The sequence below is a fragment of the Saccopteryx bilineata genome, chromosome 4, assembly GCF_036850765.1.
Source record: "Saccopteryx bilineata isolate mSacBil1 chromosome 4, mSacBil1_pri_phased_curated, whole genome shotgun sequence".
In the NCBI taxonomy this organism is placed as follows: Eukaryota; Metazoa; Chordata; class Mammalia; order Chiroptera; family Emballonuridae; genus Saccopteryx; species Saccopteryx bilineata.
Genome location: NC_089493.1, coordinates 24,717,074 through 24,737,842, shown reverse-complemented (window position 1 = coordinate 24,737,842; position 20,769 = coordinate 24,717,074). Strand labels below are relative to the sequence as shown.

General features: G+C 53.5%; 1 protein-coding gene across 4 annotated transcripts in view; it reads left to right on the top strand.

The window, feature by feature from the left end:
- The window catches only part of TMEM63C (transmembrane protein 63C), a 75,307-nt gene that overhangs the window by 16,426 nt on the left and 38,112 nt on the right, over positions 1-20,769 (top strand). For 3 of the 4 annotated variants that reach the window (XM_066276605.1, XM_066276604.1, XM_066276603.1), the window contains exons 2-3: positions 1,706-1,890; positions 18,505-18,567. The gene's annotated coding sequence lies outside the window, so the exon portion shown is untranslated. The remainder of the gene's footprint in view (positions 1-1,705; positions 1,891-18,504; positions 18,568-20,769) is intronic. The other variant, XM_066276607.1, reaches the window with a different exon arrangement.

Below are 20,769 nucleotides of genomic sequence, written 5' to 3'. Positions count from 1 at the left end.
GAGTTACTACATGAATGATCTATGTGCTGTGCGTAGATGTGTGATGTATACTAACTAACAAAACAAAGATAGAGTACCAGGAATTTGTTCCGGGTTGGGTTTAAAATAAAACCACAGGCTGCCGTGGCAGGATAGCTAGGTTGGTTAGAGCATCGTCCTCCTTCGCCAAGGTTGTGGGTTGGGTCTCCAGTGAGAGCACATCCAGGAGTGAACCAATGAATGATATGTGAGTGGGACAACACATCGATGCTTCTCCCTCTCTCCATTCCTCTTTTTATATAATCAATAATAAGATTTTTAAAATTTTTGAAAAGAATAAAACTTTCCTATAAAAATACAAGCACAGATATAGATTAATATTTATCAATACTTGTGGATAATTTTTGAAGAAAGCAAACAAGAAACTTGACAGTCTGGATATTTGGGATTGGAGCAGAGGTCTGGGATAGTAGGCAGACTTTTCTTTTATTTATTTATTTATTTATTTTTAAATTTACTCATTATGGAGAGGGGAGAGAGAGAGAGAGAGAGAGAGAGAAGGGGGGAGGAGAAGGAAGCATCAACTCCCATATGAGCCTTGACCAGGCAAGTCCAGGGTTTTGAACCGGCAACCTCAGCATTTCCAGGTTGACGCTTTATCCACTGCGCCACCACAGGTCAGGCAGTAGGCAGACTTTTCATTGTGCATTATTTTGAATGGTTTTATTCTTTCTTCATAAGCATGTTATTTTCAGAATTTAAAAAGAATATTTAAGAAGAAACCAATTATAAGGGAAAATACTTTCTTAAAATGCCTCACCCTGAACTTTCTTTTCAAATTCTTTTCTCAGTGGGTTCACCAGTTCTGACATTAAAACTTTATATCTGGAAGGGCCCAAGAGACCATCTCCAATCTTTATTTTGTCTGGGAGGAAAGTGAGACGCAGAGAGGTTTCAGCAGCTGCCCGGGTCCCCCGGCCGGTCTGTCTGCAGAGGCTGGGCTCCTATGGGCTGCTTTCAGGAGACGGACAGGAGCCTTTATGCATAGGAGCAAAGCTGCGTTCTTGGCCTTGGCCTTTTCCCAGCACACAGTCCATTGGGTATTATTCCATGTGCATCCATGTGGGGGACCTGGTAAAACGCATAGTCCTGGGCACCTTTCAGAAGAATCTAATTCAGTGGGCTAGCGTAAGGACCTTAAAGCTGTATTTTAGGAATGTCCCCCGCTAAATGATTCTGAAGTCCTACTTGAAGTCACTGGTTGGTGCTGGCCCCTCGACCTTCCCAGCTCAGTCCTGCTGCAGTGTCTGCCTATCTAGGCTGAAGTCCCCCACCCCAGCGAGGGAAAGTAGGGTGCTTCGGTGGAAGTGGTGGAGAGACCCAGGTGCTTGGACTCCCGAGGCAGTGCTCCATCCACCATGGTCCCTCTGCTCTCGGGCTCCTGCTCAGTTGAGATGAAGGGTGGCCCCTTGCTCACTCACCCCAGAGGGAGGCAGCTGGATGTGGAGGTGGGGGGCAGGCTGAGAACCGTAGCTGCATCTGGGGTGCCCCTCACCCCATCAGAGCTCCGCTGAGGCAGGCCTTGGGGGAAGATGCTGACCAGCATGTTGGACCTGGCGGGGGCCCTGGCTTCCTTGGGCGGGGGGAGGAGCCATAGGAAGGCTAGGGGAGGGCTGGGATCCATGCCCGTGTGCACTGAGATTGCTTCATTGTTCCTGTGCCACAGAGCCTTGGACCAGCCACCTTTGTGGTCAGGAGTCGAGCAGGGTTGTGGCTGGGCCATTCGGAAGCATCTGACAACAGACCCGAGAGGAGAGACGGCTGGTGACAGACCCTCTGGCTGGGCCCTGGACCTCGCCTGTGGCCTGTGACAGACCCTCTGCTGGGCCCCCGACCTCGCCTGCTGCCCAGGTCAGTGCTCTTGCCCTCCTCCCACTCAGCAGGGCTGAGCCCCACACCAGCTCCTTCCTCCAGCCTGGGAACGTGGCCTGTGGCCCTCCAGTCTGTGCTTGGGCAGAGGCCCTCCCTAAGCCCGCTAGCCCCACAACCTGTTGGGGGCTGTGCAGGAAGGACCCAGTCTCCACGAGACACTATCCCAGACGACCCCGGCTCCCAAGGCCCAGGGAGGGAGCCAGACTCTCTGGCTGTGGTTGGGATGCCACTGCTCCACGGAAATGCCCCGGCTGGGCTGCTAGCTGGGCTCCCCGAGTGGCTCTTGCCCAGCTGACCCCTGTTTGGGATAGGCCCAGAATCCAGCCAGACACAGCTGTTCTCAGAGTTCCCTGCCTCTCAACGCTTTCTTCTTGAGAAAGTGTCATGACAAATGGTTTCTTCATAGACTCTTAGAGCTGGGAAGGATCTTAGTGATGCCGTCCAGCCTCAATCTCGGTTTTCTTCTCAAGCATTACTCATATCAGTCCTCTTGTTTATGATGTTGTAACTGAACGCTCAGAGGAGTCAGGTGTAATCTGGTTGGAACAGCACAGGAAGCCTGTGGATCTCAGGCAGCCCTTCCTGGTTCAGCTGCCTCCTCCCTGCCCCGCCCCCAGCAGCCGCTGCCCCTCCCCCAGCCTCTGTCCCAGCTCCCTTCCTCTCCTTCCACCTACCTGGTGACTCCTAGCAAACCCCCACTTTGTGAAAGGGACAGTGGAGGTGATGAAACATCCAAAGCCAGAAGGTGCTAAAGCCAGGTTAGCATCTAAGCGAGGCTTCCCCCCTATTCAGTAAACAAGTTCGTAAGATCGAGAAAGGAGTGGCTAGTCAAGAGAAGCTATGATTGTGATAAGATTTCTTTATTTGAGAGTGTCTCTAAAATCTCTTTTCCATGAAAGAAGTTGTCCTGTGTGGGCTGTTGGCCAAGAACATTGCAATTGTTGTTATTATCAATACAAGTAACCTTAGATACTGTTCTTTTCTGTGCAGATCAAAGTGCTTGAGCCCTGGCCGGTTGGCTCAGCGGTAGAGCGTCGGCCTAGCGTGCGGAGGACCCGGGTTCGATTCCCGGCCAGGGCACACAGGAGAAGCGCCCATTTGCTTCTCCGCCCCTCCGCCGCGCTTTCCTCTCTGTCTCTCTCTTCCCCTCCCGCAGCCAAGGCTCCATTGGAGCAAGGATGGCCCGGGAGCTGGGGATGGCTCTGTGGCCTCTGCCTCAGGCGCTAGAGTGGCTCTGGTCGCAACATGGCAACGCCCAGGATGGGCAGAGCATCGCCCCCTGGTGGGCAGAGTGTTGCCCCTGGTGGGCGTGCCGGGTGGATCCCGGTCGGGCGCATGCGGGAGTCTGTCTGACTGTCTCTCCCTGTTTCCAGCTTCAGAAAAATGAAAAAAAAAAAAAGTGCTTGATGTTCACATCCCCCTTATAACTTCCTGGTCAGGCCCCGTGAGAGCCCTCCGGGGCAAAGATTGTTCGCCACAGGCAGTATGTCACTTCTGTCCCTCACCGTGCCCCCTGCCCTGGCCCTGGGCTGAACGCTTGTTCCTCCAGCCTACTTTACTGCAAGCAGCAGCATGGAATAGTGGTAAAGAACTCAGGCTCGGAAGCCAGGAGGGTGCAGTTCCCAGCTCTACCACCCACTAGCCTTGTCATCTCTGTGCACATCAGTCTTTTCATCTGTAAAATGGGGACAACAACAGTTATAACTTACACTCAGGGGGGACTGTGAAGATTCAAGTTAATATTGGAAAGTGCTTGAAAGCACTTCCTGCGTGCTTACCGCGTTAGTTCTGGTCATTATAAAAGCCTCTTCTCCCCGTCCACACCCTGCTGTCCGAGTAAGCTCCCTAAAGCTCAGTGCAGCCATCTCACGCCCCTGCTGTACAATCGCCCATGGCTCCCCATGGCATATTGAGTGACTCCTCTCCATCCTGCCCTTTCAGAGCCTCAAAGGCAGAAACGCTATCGTTTTCCTTGCACGTAATAAAGAATCATTGATACTTGTTGAGAGTGTTTCCACACTCTGGATGGGAGGACTGAGACCCTCAGGCATGGACATGGACATGCAGCCACCTGCAGCCCCACAGCTGGGGGGTTGATCGAGCTCTCCTGCCTCCCCAGCGGTGGCCCAGCCGCCCAAGGTGACAGCCCTGGACGGCAGGTGCTGTATCTGCCCACAGGGGAGGTTTGGTTTGTTCCCCTTGGTGTCTGCTGGGGCCTCAGATGCAGGGAGCCCTGTTTTAGACTCCAGCCCTCCTGGCTCATTCGCATCAGAGTGAGGACAGGATGCCTGGCCACAAGCCAGAACAGGCAGTGACCGCAGTTATAACGTATACTCTGGTGTGTTCAAGCTAGGTGGCAGATGTAACATCATTATCCTCATTCATCCCTTGGAGGTGGCCAAAACCTCCGCCTGGGTCCCGCAGAGACCACTGTGATCTGGCACCTTGAACAGAGACCACAACGAGCTTTGCACCCTGCATCTCAGCTGCTTCTGTGGCAGAAGGGAGGCCCTGTGCCATGGAGGAAGTCCGTGCTAAACCCGGACTGCTCACCTGGCGGGGGGAATTGGCCACGTCAATTAGCTTCTCTGAGCCTCTATTTTTCCATCTGTAAAGTGGGAGGATAATGCCCATTTATTTTTTTGGAGGACTAGAACGAATGCCCAGAGCACCTGCACAGTGCCCAGGTGGGGAGGGCACGATAACTTGCAGATGTTCTGATTGGTCCATCAGAGTTGTTCTCCAGGCTGCCCGGCGGAGCCGCCAGCCCCTTGCTTCCCTTAGCTGAAATTTTCCTCGCCTGGCCTCCACTCCAAGATGGAAGAAAGTGGTAGTGTTCTGGCAGAGGAGGGGGGAGGAACTGTCCAAATCTTCCCAGACTCCTGGCAAGTGTGAGAGGCGCAGCAAGGGGGGGGAAGCGGAATTCTGTCTGATTTTACCAGAGATTTTTCCACTTGGGTGATGCCAAGCTCAGGAAGCCAAAAGTAAAGTGATAGACCCTGCTGATTCATGCAGGGTGATATTTTTCTCCTGATTCATTCAACAAATGAATGAGTTTGTTGGGATCCCAGGCACTGCGCTAGGCACTGGAACACTCAGCAGCCAGGAAGACAGACGTGGACCTGCCCTCATGGTGCCTTCAGCCCCGTGAGGGCGGAGGCCGCGGTAACCGGCATAAACTGGAGATGAAGTAGCGAGAAGGAAGGCTGTAAGCGGCGGAACTGAAGGAGAGGGGTCCGGAGTGCCAGGGAGTTGTGCTTGTAAACAGTGTCAGCGGGACAGGCTGCACAGAAAAGGGACAGTTGAGACATGCATTATCTGCTCCCCTGAGGAATCCCTGAAAGCCTGTGGGCTCAGAATCGGGGCCGAGTGCCTTTCATTAGATCCTGGGAAAGGAACAAACTCGAGAAGCCAGGCACTCCCAGCCCAGATGTCACGCCCTTCCTCCAAACTCCTGCAGAGTAAATGTAAATCACTCAGCCTGAGACTCAGGACCGCATCTGGCCCCAGTCTGTCATTGTCTCACCAGATCCCTCCGATCCTTCCTCTGGAGCCAAGCCAGTCAACCTGCCGTTTCTGAAACGTTCCACCCTCTGCTGCCCTGCTCCACTCATTTGGCCCCTTGCCTGCTCCCACTGGTTTCTGGCAGCACAGAAATCCTCCTGTCCCTCTCGGAAGCCTTCCTTGGCCCCCGGGGGTGCGGTCTCTGGGCCCCATCACCGTGGCCTATACCTTTCTCACCGAGTGGCCCTCACTCTGCCCTGGGTGTAGCCACTGGTTTAACCGTCTGATCTCCCCACAGCACTAGAGGTGCCCGGGGCAGGGCCTGGAGGTCTTTCAGGGCTCCACAAGCACTGGCTGACCGGAGTGTGCCTGAGCTCAAGGCCCCAAACCACACTGGGACAGCAGGATGGGGAGAGCCTCTGGTCCACTCAGACCAAGGGGCAGAAGTGGGAGGCCAACAGGAAAGGAGAGAAGGAACTAAAATGTAGGTGAGACTTGACGAAGGAGCTGGCAAAGGAAAGGAAGAGAGGAATCCCCTCTAAGTTTCCTCCTGAGAGACAGACTGTCAGAGACAGAGGGATGGGTCTCCCCCAGAAACAGCTACTACTCCCATCAGCATCATAGGCCAGTTCTTCCTTGTATCTAACTAGAATACCTCTTGCTGCAGCTAGAGTTCATTTCCTCTGGTTCCATCTTCTGGATTCATATTTCTATTTTGAGTCTTCTTCTTTCAATATGAATCAGAGGCTTTCCTGAACTCCCAATTCAAGAGGTAGGAACAGGGTCATCATGAAGCTGGCCCCTGGCCTGGAGACTTGTGCTTTAGATGAGGAGGCTAGTGACCCCTAGAGCCACACAGAGACTGCCTGGGGCCAAAGTGTGGAGGACACCATAGGTCACAGAGGTTGTGCCAGCCAGTCACCCCTGAGCCCCTCCTCAGAGCCAGGCTTTCCTATAAGCAAACCCATAAGTAGAGAGTGCCCACCCCAGTGGCACTGCAGTTCTCAGCCCCTCGTGTTCCGGCTCACTCTCCCCGCAGGCCCTGGAAGCCGTGTAAGCCAGCCCCACAGCCTCTGTCACCCGGCTCCCACCCATTGCCGGGGCAGCTGAGCACACAGAGAAGCCCCTCCCCACCTCTCTTCAGTCCCTCCTCCCCACCTTGGCAGCCAGCACCTCCTGCCCTGTTGAGACAGATGAGGCCAGGGCCTGGTGTGCTTCCCATCTCAGCTGCCCCAGGGGTGGCTCGGTCCCCTCTGGGGGACCCAAACTCCCTCCGGGGAAAGCCTTAGCTCAGTCTGAGTCCACTTCCCTTTCCTCTTGGGCGCACGCGTGGTCCCCTCCTGGAATGCCCTGCCTCTGACCTCCCACGGCAGCTCCTCCATGTGAGCTCAGTGCTGGGACCGTGGTCGCTGGAAGCAGACTGTCTGGGCTCAGATTGCTCTTCCGTCACAACCGTCCCATCGTGGGGTCATGTGAGGATGAAAGGCTCGCGCTCGCAGTCTCAGCACAGTGCCTGGCAGTGGGTCTTTAACTACCGTGGCAGCTGTGATCCATCCTCTAAGAGCTGTCTTGGCTAGAACCTCCTCCAGGTAGCCTTCCCAGATTGCCAGGCTCAGTCAAGTGCTCCCCCTTTTTGCTCCCTGCTCTGGAGTGCACTTACGCAGGCCTGTCCTGGTTTCTTTGGGGGTCAGTGTGCCCACGAGAATCTTATGGCTAAAAGAGTAAGCACCTAGATCTAATCTAGTATGACTTCATTTTTAAAAAGATTTCTATTATTCATTTTAGAGAGGAGAGAAAGGGGGGGCGGAGCAGGAAGCATTAACTCATAGTTGCTTCTCGAATGTGCCTTGATTGGGTAAGCCTGGGGTTTTGAACCCAGTGACCTCAGCATTCCAGGTGGACAGACACTTGATCCACTGCGCCACCATAGGTCAAGATAGTATGAGTCCATTTTAAGTAATTATATCTGCAGAGCCCCATTTCTAAATAAGGTTTTATATATATATGTATGCATATGTATGTATGTATATATTTTTTAATTGAGGTATAATTGACATAACATTAGTTTCAGGTGTACAACACAATCATTTGATATTTTACATATTGCAAAATGATTACCACAGTAAGTTCAGTTAAACCCCTCACCACACATAGTTACATTAAGGTCATATTTTGTGACTTCAGATGGACATGAATTTTGGAGGAACACTATTCAACCCAATAAATACAGCTGTACCTCCCAAATCACACAGGTGTGGGGACGGAGGGACAGACGCACCCGTGGCCCCAGCAGATGGCAGCTCTCAGACCTCGAGGGCAGGAGCGTCCCCAGTGTCAGCGCTGCCCTCCCCGCCTCTGGGCTCAGCACCAAGCAGCTCACACCCTGTTATGGTATCTGTCACATGGTCCTGTTTTCATCTTGGCCTTGCTTTCGTTTGTTTGGCTGGTTTGGTTAGACCTGCACATAGTACAAAATTCAGAAAGCAAAAAAGAGAATATAATGGAAGGAAGTCATCTCACCCTGCCTAGCCTTTCCCTGCTTGCTCTCCCAGAAGGCATCTACTATCAAGAGTTTCTCGGGTCCCTTTTCCAGAGCAAATCCAGACACAGGCAGGCTCCCGGGAGGCGGCCTTCTCTGTGTGCCACCTGCTTCTCGCGCGCTTCACTGAGCAGGCATCTGTTACTCTTTATTCTGATTGGCTGCTTTCGCATTGTTTGGGTCTCCCCCACCTGACTGTGCTCTCACCGAGGGCAGATCTGTCTGCCATTTATCTTTCCTCCCCACTTCCTAGCCTAGTGCCAACAGAGAGCAAGTGTTGAGTGCAGGCTGGTTCTATCTGCACCTCAATGTGTCCCCAGCAGCTGGTTGGGTCTGTGTAGGCTAGGGCTCAGCCTCCTGGCTCTGCAGTCTGGGCCTCTGTCTTCCCCAGCTTGTGGCACTCTCCGCCACAGCCCGGCCTAGCGGCAGGAGTTGCTGGGGGTGGCGTGGCACCTAACAGCATCCTGCTGCCTGTTTGTTCCTGATGCTACATGCCTTCAACCCCCCTCTAACTGAGGCTGATGCTGAGATCCACGGGGCCCCTGTCGTGGCTGCATCTCCTCTGCCCTGCCTCCCCCATCCCCTCAATCCACTTGGGACTCCTGTGGGGAAAACTGGCAGGGAAGAGGTTGGGGAGAGAGCAGCACTGTGGGGGGTGGAAGGAGTGCTGTGCTGCTGAGTGAGCCCTTTGCCCAGTCTTTGCTAGCTGAAGGCTTAGCTGGACTGGTTACCACGGAGACGGGAATTACCACAATAACTCAGGGTCGAACCAGCGGCTGCAGCTACACCCAGTTCTGCTGGGAATGTATTTGCTCCACAACGCTCAGATATGAGAAGTGCCACAGTTTTTTTTTCTAAATCAAGACAGAAATGGCTGCCTCTGTTCAAGATTTCACCATGCCCTCAATGTGTGAATGAGCAGAGCCCCAGGGGAGATGGAGAGAGAGGTAGGCAGGGCTGCCCAGCATTGTGCGACTGGAAGCCAAGGAAACAGCCAGCAGCAACCTTTGCTCATCTATGGGGGGAGGGGCTTACGTTAAAGGACTGTAAGAGCCCCTCCAGCCACAACACCCTGGGTCTGAGATCCTGGGGCCAAATGAGACCCGTCCTAGCTCCACTGCCAATCATTCCTTTCTTCAACAAATATTTGTAAAGCACTAAGCTCTGCCGGCACAGCAGAAAAATGAGTAGACGCATCCCTGCGCTTTGTCATCAAGGAGCTTTCTATCCACCGGGGGCGTCAGCCATCTGCTACGTCATCCCGTAAATGAACACCAAATGTTCTAGGTACCAACAAGGAAAATAATACATAACTATTAAATATATTGAACCATTGCTGTGTGTTAAGCATTGTTCTCAGAATCTCATGTAAATTAGTTCATGTTTTATCCTCGTATTTACCCAATAAGGGTGGATGCTATTAATACCTCCATTTCACAGGTAAGAAAACTGAGGCTCAGGTTAAGGATCTTTCCCAGAGACATGTGGCTAGGAAATAGCAGAGGCAGGATTTGGACCCAGGGAGTCAAGCTCTTCTTAGAGAAGACACACTTAAATGCTACACTAGCAGGCTGGCCCCCACCTGCCCAACAGAGAGCTGTGCTGGGGGAGGGGCACAGAGCCCCCTCCCTGATCACCGCCTGTCGTGGCACCAGATCTGCGGGGTGGAGAGAGTTACTGATTGGCGAAGGAGAGGGAGGGTGCCCCTGGCTTCCTGCAGACCCCCAAGGGTCTGGTGGGTACGTTGGTCTACGTGGTGTCGGTTCAAGCCTTGATCTTCCTGCATCTGGCCCACAAGGCTCTGTGGGTGGAGGGAGGAGGAGGTGGCATCAGAGTCAGGCCTTGGATCTTCCTGAGTGGGCAGCCTGTGCAGAAGCCACAGGGCCCGCCCCTCCCCCCACTCCCCCCACACGCCTGAGTGGGAGCTGGTCGGAATGAGGGCACTTGAAGAGTGAAGGAAGATTCCGTATGAAAGGAAGAAGGAAGGATGGGTAGATACATGCCTGGAAATACCAAGCCTTCCTTTCTAAATATGAGATATGAGGTTTTCTCATTGCAAACAATAATGCATGCTCCTATTAAACAGGTTTTCAAATTCAGAAAAAGGTTTTTAAAAGACCACAGGTCACCACCCAAAGATAGTCTTTTTTTCTTACAGATATAATTTTGTTTTTTATTCTTTCTTTCCCTTTTTTAATTTTTAGAATTGAAATCATCTAGTTTACCAACATTATCTCTTGCTGTTCTTACTTTTTTTGTCTTTTTAACACAAGCAAGGAGTCACCTCTCCCCCTCCTGGTGTCTCTGAGTCACTGCCCAGCTCCCAGGGGCCTGGGCGGCGATGACCTGCCCTCAGCCGCCTCTCCCTCCCGCCTCAGGCCCCAGTGGTGGGACTCGAATAACAACAACCGGTTCTCTGCCCTAATGGCCGTTTGAAGTATAAGAAATTCTATACCGAAAGGTAGTTTATTATTTCATGCATTTAATACTTAAATAAGAACAATAAAAAAGGTACACAAAACTAGATTATGGTATAGGAAAGAGTTTTAAAATATTAATGAAAAAATATTAAGTAATACCTGACAAAAAACAATAAGACTGTTCTTGAAGATGTTTCCAATGACAGCTTGTCACCCCTGGTTGTTTGGCACTTTTTCTCTTTATGTTATAGTTTGTTTCCTGAAGTAACAAACGTGACAAAATTAAAATGGACTATTTCAGCAAAGGTATAATGACTTTTATGAAATGACTAAATAAATATTACAAGCATAGTTCCATCAATTTCTTTTCCCCTATGGATGGAACGAACATTAATACCGGTGCTTAGAACACGCTATTGCGCAGACAAACATTAAAAAGGAGTAAGGAATGTAAATTTGTGATTTTCACATTGGGTGGCTGCCCAGGTGCCCACCTTAGAGAGAACCTTGATGACAAGTGCCATTTAACAACCAGTTAGCTGAACTCAACAAAAAACTAGGTATTGGTTCTGCCGAACTGGTGGGAACCGGCTGAATCCCACCGCTGGTCAGGCCCCATTATGGCTACTTGCTGACTTGGGGCCATGGGCAGAAAGGCATGGGTCCCTGGGTGGGGGTGTAGGGTCTTCAGGACAAAAAAAGGGACCTTTTCGGCAAGAAGAGGGGTCCCAGAGATGAGAGGAGCGAAGGGGAAGCCCGCACTCTCAGCTTCCCGCCCGGGCCAAGCGTCCACCCTCTCCCCTTGCTGCAGCCAGGAGCTCCCTCTGCCCCCACAGCCCTGCCTCCCCGCTGGGGCCGAGTCCCTCAGGTGTAGGGCAGATCTGTCTAGCCTGTCTCCCTGTAGCCCAGAAATACAGCCCTGCTGAAAGGGCGCCTCCGAGGCCCCGGGGGGCTGTGGAGCCAGACCCGTAGATGGCAGCCCTGCCTGTCTCTCTCCAGCAGTGTGACTTCTGGTCAGTTACTGAACCTCTGCGAGCCTCCTTTTCTCTACCTGTCGTGGGGATACTTGCACTCACCTCTAAGGCTGCTCCTTCCTAGCTTGCTCGTGAGGTGTCAGTGAGGGCGGGCTAACCACACAAAGGCACCGGCACTATGCCGGGCCCATGGCGATGTCCGCGGCCTCTCCACCTTCTTCTGAGGCCTTTCCAGGGGCTGCGCCTGCTCTGGCCTGGAGTGTGTTCCCAGAATTTCCCGTCAGCATTGACTTCTCTCCATTTTGCTTCTGTCTTCAGCCTGCGAGCATCAATCCTGAAGGGGGTGGGGAGTCAGATGGCCTGAGTTCAGGTCCCATTGTCACTGGCTGCCTGACCTGGACTAGTCACTTCTCTGTGCCCAAAATTACTCATTTCTAAGATAGGATAATAACAGAACCGACCTGCTCTTGGTGAGGGAAGTAAAAACCACTCCAAGAACTTTAAACCAAACAGAATTTTTTTTCTTTTCTTTTCTTTTTTTTTTTTTTTTTTGTATTTTTCTGAAGCTGGAAACGGGGAGAGACAGTCAGACAGACTCTCGCATGCACCCGACCGGGATCCACCCGGCACGCCCACCAGGGGGCGATGCTCTGCCCCTCCGGGGCGTCGCTCTGCCGTGACCAGAGCCACTCTAGCGCCTGGGGCAGAGGCCAAGGAGCCATCCCCAGCGCCCGGGCCATCTTTGCTCCAATGGAGCCTTGGCTGCGGGAGGGGAAGAGAGAGACAGAGAGGAAGGAGGGGGTGGGGGTGGAGAAGCAAATGGGCGCTTCTCCTATGTGCCCTGGCCGGGAATCGAACCCGGGTCCCCCGCACGCCAGGCCGACGCTCTACCACTGAGCCAACCGGCCAGGGCCGAAACAATTTAATATAGGGAATTACGTGCTCACAAAAATCAATGGAAGGGTTAACATCTGGGTCTTCAGGGCAGAGCAGAACTGACCCGCAGACAAACTGCTCCTTCACCACAACTAGGACGGGACTGCTAGCGCCTCACCTGCAAGCCAGGGGTCGGGGAGCCTCTGCAGCCAGCCCCACTGTTGCCTCTCACCCCTCACCCCACCCTCACCCTCCAGGAACCAGGGACTGGGCATCGATCTGCTGCAGAGAACTTCCTCTCTCCGCACTGCTCGTCAGCAGAACACAGCCCATCAGCAGGAAGGTGGCCTCCTCCTCCCTTCCGCCTTATAAATCTATCTCCACTGCATCTAACTGATGGAACCTGATCTGTATGCAAACCCCACTGCAATGGAGTGTTGGAAATGTAGTTTTTAGCTTTCTAACTTCTGCAATATAGGAAGGCACATTATGCAGGCCACTGACTAGATCCAACACGTAATCTGATGGTGTGTTAGAAAGTTGGCACAGTGCCTGGCACACAGAAATATTTCAATAGATGTTAGCAGTTCTTATTATTGTGCCAGGGGCATCAGCGCATACTGCGGGGTCCTGGCCACGGAACCCGGGTGAGGAAAGCGGCCGCTGCAGATGTGTGGTGCTGTCCGTGGTGCTGAGCACGTGTCCGCTGGCCCAGCCGCTGGCTGCCTGGCTTATTACTCTAGAGAACCAGATGGCAAGATGGAGCCCCAATCCACTCGCCCTATGCTGGGCCTTCAGGGGTATCTTAGGGGCCCATTCGGGGATTCTGAAGGAAGGCTGACCTCAGTCCTAGGAAGAAGATAACAAAGGCAACAGTCAATGTTTGTGTTCTCCCAGTTTACAAAAATGTCTCCACATACCATCTCCTTTAATTCTCACAACCACCCTGGTATAGGCAAGGCAGATATAACTATATCTATTTTATAAAAGAGGAAATTAAACAGCCAGAGGCTAAGCCACAGTTAAAAAGCAATAGATCTGGATTTACATCCAATCTCCTGACCCCAAATCATATGTTCCCTGCACTCCATGCTATGATATGGGGAGCAAGATGTAGTGATCAACAATATGCTGTGGAGAGACAAACATAAGTGTGTGTACATGGATGCAAAACACCCAGATTTTATTTTTCCTGCTCCTGAGTGTAGCCCTAGATAAAGGGCCATCTATCTTTCCCTGAGGCCTGCCACATTCCAGTCATTGTAAGAGAACAAAATGACATGGCCCCGCCATCAAGGAGTGCACAGATGTGCTGGGGAACTGGCTGTTCATGTGCATGCAGAAACAAGAGAATAGTGCCAGGCAGTGGTGGCAAAGTCCAGCTGTGTGAAGAGGGTGGAGACAGGGTACAGACTGGGCTGCTCATTGGCGAAAGGCTCCAGGGAACAGGATGTGAGCTGGATCCAGGGGTATGAATGCTGTTGAGACCAAGATCCCAGCCAAGAGGAAGTGGCTCAAAGCTCAGTCAGGGCAGGACAAGCAGGTCTGAGACATGAAGACAGGACAGAGGGCAGGCATGGTGCCCCATGAAGAATTGGCCATGCCAGTGGCCTCTGGCATAGGGAGAAATGCAAGGTTTTAGGGATTCAAGTAAAGAGGTGGTGTGGGTCTCCAGCCAACTCGCCTCAGATGCAGAATGAGCTGGGAGGGGGAGGGGAGGTCGCCTGAGAGGAGACGGTAAGGGCAGGTCTCCCGTGCTGCCTGCCCCATTGCAACATGATTTAAGGGACACTGACTTCCTCATTCTCCCTCCTCATTTAGGGGGAGTCAGAAAATATTTTGGATCTTTAAGAACTCCTTATTTAGATAAAAATAACCCTGGAAATCTGAAGCTGGTATTTCTCTATGTTGGCTGCACATAAGAATTGACTGGACATTCTCATTCTTCGAGTCTGGAGTGGGGCAGGTATCTGGAGCTCCTTCGCACCTTCCCGGTGACTCCAGTGCCCTCACCCCATCCCAGGCTGAGGAGCCATTGATCCAAGCCTGAGAATACTAAATGAGAAGCCATAAAACCCAGGTTCTGATCCCAAATCCACCACTTTCCCAAGCCTTAAGAAAATCTCTTAGCCTGCTGGCAGCCCACTTTCTTCACGTGTTAAGTTCGGCATACCCTTCTCTGTCGTGAAGATGTGAGGGGATTGAGACTCGGCAGTTTGGAGCAAGGAAAGGCTTACTGAGAGAAGATTCCAGGCCAGCTGGCATGGTGGGCGGGAAAGGACATTAACCAGAACCCTCGTTACAGTAACACCCCCTCCCCGCCTCCCCTCTGCCCAAGGACCTGGTCTCCTAGCAGTGAAACTGGATCTGGGCCACTGATCTGCTGTCCTGGAAATGGGGGTGGGCTGGGGCAGATCTGAGAGCAGAGAGCACGGGGCAGATAGAGCAGAAGCGGAGATGGGACAGGGTGCCCATGGCCAGGAACTCCATTTTGCTTTTTCAAGGTCCGGAGCCATGGGAAACAATCTTTCCTGTTGTTAACAAAAAGGTGATGAATTATTGAAGAGATTGAGAAGGTCAGATGGCAGAGGTGGGGGTGGATGCAGGTGCTCTGGCTTTGTGCACTCTGGGTGGGGACAGAGTTAGGGAAGAATGAGGGGGTGGCCTCCCCACCCACAGCTTCTCCTCCTAAGACAAGGCTTATGACTACAGTGACTTGCTCCTCCAAGTTAACATGCAGTCCCTGTGGACCAGCCCCTGAGAACTCATGGTGGTGGTGGTGGAGCAAGTGAGCTCTGGGCTGTGCCAAGAAATATAGGCTGTGTGGCTCAGACTGTGTCTCTGAGACATCTGGCATCCAAAACCCCTCATCTTACAGACAGGAGACCCAAAGAAGAGAAGGCATCTGCTCAAGGGCACACAGGTGGCCCAGAGCCCCACTCTCCTGAGTCTCTCAGTCCACAGCAGTTTCCACTGCAACAGCCCGAAAGGCTGGAAAAGCTTCTACCCCTGGACTCGGGTTAGAAGGCTTCCCAGCACTGCCCCCTGCCCAGCACTGCCCCCTGTCAGGCACTGCCCCCTGCCCGGCACTGCCCCCTGCCAGGCACTGACCCCTGCCAGGCACTGCTCCCTGCCCGGCACTGCCCCCTACCAGGCACTGCCTCCTGCCCACACTACCCCCTGCCCGGCACTGCCCCCTGCCCGGCACTGTCTCCTGCCCGGCACTACCCACTGCCCGGCACTACCTCCTGCCCGGCACTGCCCCCTGCCCGGCACTGCCCCCTGCCCGGCACTGTCTCCTGCCCGGCACTACCCACTGCCCGGCACTACCTCCTGCCCGGCACTGCCCCCTGCCCGGCACTGCCTCCTGCCCGCACTACCCTCTGCCCGGCACTTCCCCCTGCCCGGCACTGCCCTCTGCCCGCACTACCCCCTGCCCGGCACTGCCCCCTTCTCAGCACTGCCTCCTGCCCGGCACTACCCCCTGCCTGGCACTGCCAGCCCAGCAGAGGCCCAGAAGGAGCAGGAAGTAGCAAGTCAGGCTTACAAACTGCCCATGTTCAAGGGCCAGCTCTGCTACTTACCAGCACCATGACCTTGGACAAGTTATTTAACCTCTCTGGCCTTAATTTTCTTTTGCATCTAGGGATGATTCTAGTACCCTAGGGTAAGTGTGACGATTAATTGAGCTAGTACTTAAATGGGAAGTATTTATCTTATAATTAATAATGAGACTGCCCTCCTGGGGCTTCCTGGAGCACCCCAGCTCTGGGACATGGGCTCCCACGCAGAGGACTTGCCCTTGAGGCAGGCAGTGGGGAGCACAGTGCTGGCCTGGCTAGTTAGGACAGGACAACAGCAGCTGGAATCAGGCGACATCTGGAAGGAGGGGTGTGAGTGATGGGTCAGAGAAGTAGTAACAACAATGCGAGTTCTTTTCAAAGCCTCTGCCCACCTGCTGAGGAGAACTTTGCCCAGGCCCAGGGCTGCGAGCCTCCAGCTTCTGCCACAGAGACTGGGCAGGGAGAAACGGGTGGGAGGAAGGCCGTGCACTCCCCCATCAGATGAGACCTGCAGCTGAGGAAGGGCCCTGAGCATCCTGACTCACCCACCAGCACTAACACCATCTCTCACTGCCCCATTCTGGCCCCAAAAGCAAGGCTGACATTTGCTTTTCAAGCACAACAGGAACAGAGGCAGCAGCCTGCCCCCGGCCCCGGTTTGTGGGTACTGGGCATGCCTTCCCAGTCTCCGCGTCTTTCTGCTCGCTGGCTCCCGGGCAGAGCAGGTGGAAGGAGACTAGGAATGGCCCAGTCTGGCCTAATATTGAGCACATACAGTTGTCAAGGACGGTCGGTGCAAAGGGCTTTATATGAATGATCTTATTTCATGGTCACAGTTCCCCTGTGAGGCAGTACTGTGTCATCCCCGCTTTCCAGAGGTGGAAACTGAGGCTCAGAGAGGCGAAGTTGCTGACGGTTTGTGGTCACACAGAGCTTCCAAGAGAGGGTCTGGGACTGAGGCCCAGACAATCTGCTCCAGAGAGCCTCGTCTCCCTGACGCCCTGTGCAGCCTCCCTGTGCTCTGATGGGAAGTTCATGGCCAAAGAGAGGAGTTCCCTGGTGCCGCCTGCACCAGGCAGATTGGTCCTCCATGTCTTTCTTCACACCCACAGTCTACCCTTCCTTTCAGAAAGCATGGCGTAAGGGTGAAGAGAAAAGGTGGTTTCTTCACGTCTAGGTTTCCATGGCAACAGTCTCCCTCATGACAGCCTCTGCTTGCTGCTAGAGAGCTGAGGAGGGTGGTAAGGAGGGGGGGGGGGGAGACTCTCTCCTCTCTTCTCCTTCCTCGCCTCCCCTCCAGGCTAGACGGCCAGGTGAGCTGAAATCCTGTGCCCGACCCACCCCTGCCGATGGAGTCCACCCCACTCCGAGCTCAGGTGCTGCGACCTTGTAGCTGGGGGTCCTCCCAGGCAGGACAGCAACCTAGGCCAGGCCTCTCCACTGCGATCCTCTTCCCAAATCCCAAAGGCTGCGACCTCCATGAAGAGGGCCTTCTGTTTATACCTCCAGGGTCTAGTCAGGGCCTGGCAAGATAGATACTCTGAATTCTTGTTGAAGGGATGAAAGAACAAATGAAAGAACAAACCAATGATCCATCTTACACGCTAGACACGAGTATTCATTTCCACTTTCCCATAGCGCCATGCTCGGTCTGCCCTCTGGGTCTCTGCCAGGACAGCTCCCTCTGCCCACGCTTCCCACCGCACTGTGCTGATTCTAGCACCTGCTCACAGCTCAGCATGGAGGTCACTTCCTTGCGAGATTCTCTGACTCCTCCCCGTGGCTCCCTTCACCCCAGCTATTGGAGTGTGTGATGGTGTGTGCCTGAGTGCTTGTGTCACCTCAGTGAATCTGGGAGGCTCGTGTGGGCAGGAGCCAGGAAGGAAGGGAGGGAGGGAAGGTGGAAGAGAGGGGAGGGGAGGGAGAGGAGAGGAGAGGAGAGGAGAGGAGAGGAGAGGAGAGGAGAGGAGAGGAGAGGAGAGGAGAGGAGAGGAGAGGAGAGGAGAGGAGAGGAGCTTTTGGAATAAGAGAGAATGAGGGAGTGGGAGTTGAGTGGAAAGAAAGAAGCAGCATCCAGAACTCGAACCTCCTTCTTGGATTCTTCGAGCCAGGCGGATGCCCAGAGCTCCTCGCAGCCCAGGACCCTTCCTTCCTTCCTTCCTCTTCACGCATAGTATTAACCAAATGGTAACAGCAGCCCCAAGTCCTCATGGTCGGGTAGCAGTTCCCCAAGCGCTCTCACATCTGGGCCTGGTTCCAGCCTCCAGACAGGCCTGAGGGGCTTCTCAGCTGTGTGCCTCATTTTAGAGGTGAGCATTCAGCAACTGGTGCTGGGACAACTGGGCAAGCCACAGGCCAGAAGATGAACTTGGACTCTATCTCTCGCCATCCACAAAAATTAACTCAAAATGGGTCCTAGACTTCAATGTAAGAGCTACGGTCTTTAAGACCCCGAGTCAAGCGAAGGTGGTTGTTTTTTAGATACAGTACCAAAAGTATGGTTCATAAAAGGAAAGTTCCTCAACTGGGCTTTGTAAAAATTCAAAACTCTGATGCTTCAAAAGATAACAAAGAAAATGAAAAGACAGGCAAGAGTCTGGAGAAAACCCTGTAAATACGCTCGTGATAAAGAAGGAGGTTCCAGGGCATAGAGATGAGGAAAGGGGCCCTGGGGGATGTCGCTGCCAGAGAACATGACCTGGTTTGTTCTTCTGCAGCCCCGGGGTGGCTGAGTGGGGCCTCCAGGCCTGCGCTGGACCCTCACCGGAGAACCGACTCAGGTAGGAAGTCTCACCAAGGCCTTCAGACCTCAGATTCGTCTCCCTCCCCGTTCCCCACCTGCTTCCTCGGCGCGGGCTCCCCCCAGTGGCCACCAGCAGAACTGTCGCTTCCTGCCACAGGTGATGGACAGCCTGAGGTTGCACGCCTGCCCCATCCATGAAGAGACCCCAGAAATGCCATCCCTGCTACTCTGACCCTCTGGCAGAAGGCTGTTAAAACGCACCATGTTCCAATAAGTTTACATTTTTACTAAACATGTTAGTGACCTGGTTATAATAAAACTGTAGGCAACCTAGGCAAAAAGAGAGGGGAACAGAAAGTAGGGAAACTCAAGATAGGCAAGAGGCTCCCGCTCCTACTGGAGGCCAATTTGGAAGGGAGAAGGGTGAATTTTGTGTTCCCTTCCCTTTTTCCGGGGCTGATCTCACTATTCCCTTTCCCCCTATTTCTGTGAGTTAGTACAATGAGCCCCAGACTCCAGGCCACCTCCCGGCTCCTGCGTGCCAGCCACTTCCCCTTTGTTTTCCCTCCAACCCCACCTCCTAACACTCCCCAGCTGCTGAACCCACCCCACTCCTCCCCCTGGGACTCTGCGTCCACTTTCCATCTTACAAACGTCACTGGGATACTCCCCGTGTTCCGGGCACTGTTCTCCACGCCTGACGAACCTTAACCCACGCACTCCCCTTCATAGCACTGAAGTGGGTGCTAATTGCTAGCACCCCCCCCCCACTATGCAGACCAGTAGAGGACGCATGGTGAGTAGGTGCTGGAGCTGAGGTTCAGTGCCATGGAGACGTGGTACCCTGGGAGAAACACTCCCAGCTGTCCGGCATCCCACCTTCTCACTGAGAACGGGAACCCCAGACTCCCCAGAACCCACTTCCGTATCTCCCTCGATGCGACGAGCCTGGGGGTGGGGGAGATATCTTTCTTGCTTCTCTTTGCAACTTCCTGACCTTCTTCTCTCTTCCCCGCTAAAGCCTTCATCTTGGACCCACGATGCCAGCCTAGACACCCCACTCCCCTTGGCCATAGGCACCGGCTCCTCCCCCCAGGTCACTGCCCCCTTCCCTGCCTCACTGTCAGCCTGTACTACTCCTCTCTCCATCCTTACTGATTTCTGTTTCCACATGTCCACAAAGATGGTCCTTCCAACACTCTAGCCTTGACCCAATGCCACTCACTCCATGGCCTCGCCCTGGACCTGATCACCCCCAACAACTGCAATCCCTTCTTAGTCTCACTGTCACCCCGCTCATTGTCCAACAGCCACTTCCCATCTGTCAGTGCCCACCCTCTAGTAACTCAGCAGTCTTCTACCCAATGGAACTCCAGCACCTTTCAGTATTCCTCATCCGTCTTGTGTCCCGTTTCTCCTGGCCTGGCTCAGATTCTATGACAAGCATGAAAATCACTCCCTTGCTTACTTCAGTCCTCTGGTCTTATGCCCATACTTGCCTGGGAAAACCTCTAGCCTGGTTGAATCTAGCTGTCTGCCTCTCCCACCCCTGCAGCCGCACAGATGGCTACAGCTTGAAGAGAGCACGCCCACAGACTCTACCAACACACCTGCCTCCCCTCCTGCTCCCGGGGTCAGCTCTCCGGCTCGGGGGCCGAGGCCACTTTCTCCACCAGGGCACCAGCCCCCACCCCTCCCACATCCCCCCATTGCTCCAGTGATTCCCTTTCTCTCCTACATCGCCAGAGTTTTATTTTCTACTGGATCATCCCCAGAGCATTCCCTGTGCTGCCATTTCTCCCATCCTAACCACTTCCACCACTTCTACTCTTCAGACAAGTTGTTCATGCCCACTGGCTTCAAACCGTCCCCTGTCGTTCTCTCCTGTTCCAGAATGGCCACCAAACAACCTCCACATTGTTTCAATCGCGGCTAATTCTCGGTTGTCACCTTACTTGACCATATCAACACACCTGGCCCCTCCCTTTTCTTGGAAACATTTTCTTTATTTGGCTCCCAGGACACCACCCTCTCCCGCTGTTGCCCTTCCTCACAGGCTGCTCTGCCCAATCTCTTTTTCTGTTTCCTCTTCATCTTCATGGGAGCACCCCAAGGCGCAGGTCTGGGACCTCGCTCTGCACTCTCTCCTTCCGTGATCCAGTCCTCTGCCTCTAACAGTCATCTTTACGTTGGTGGTGATGCCCACGTTTGTGTCTCCAGTCTCTCCTCTGAACTGCAG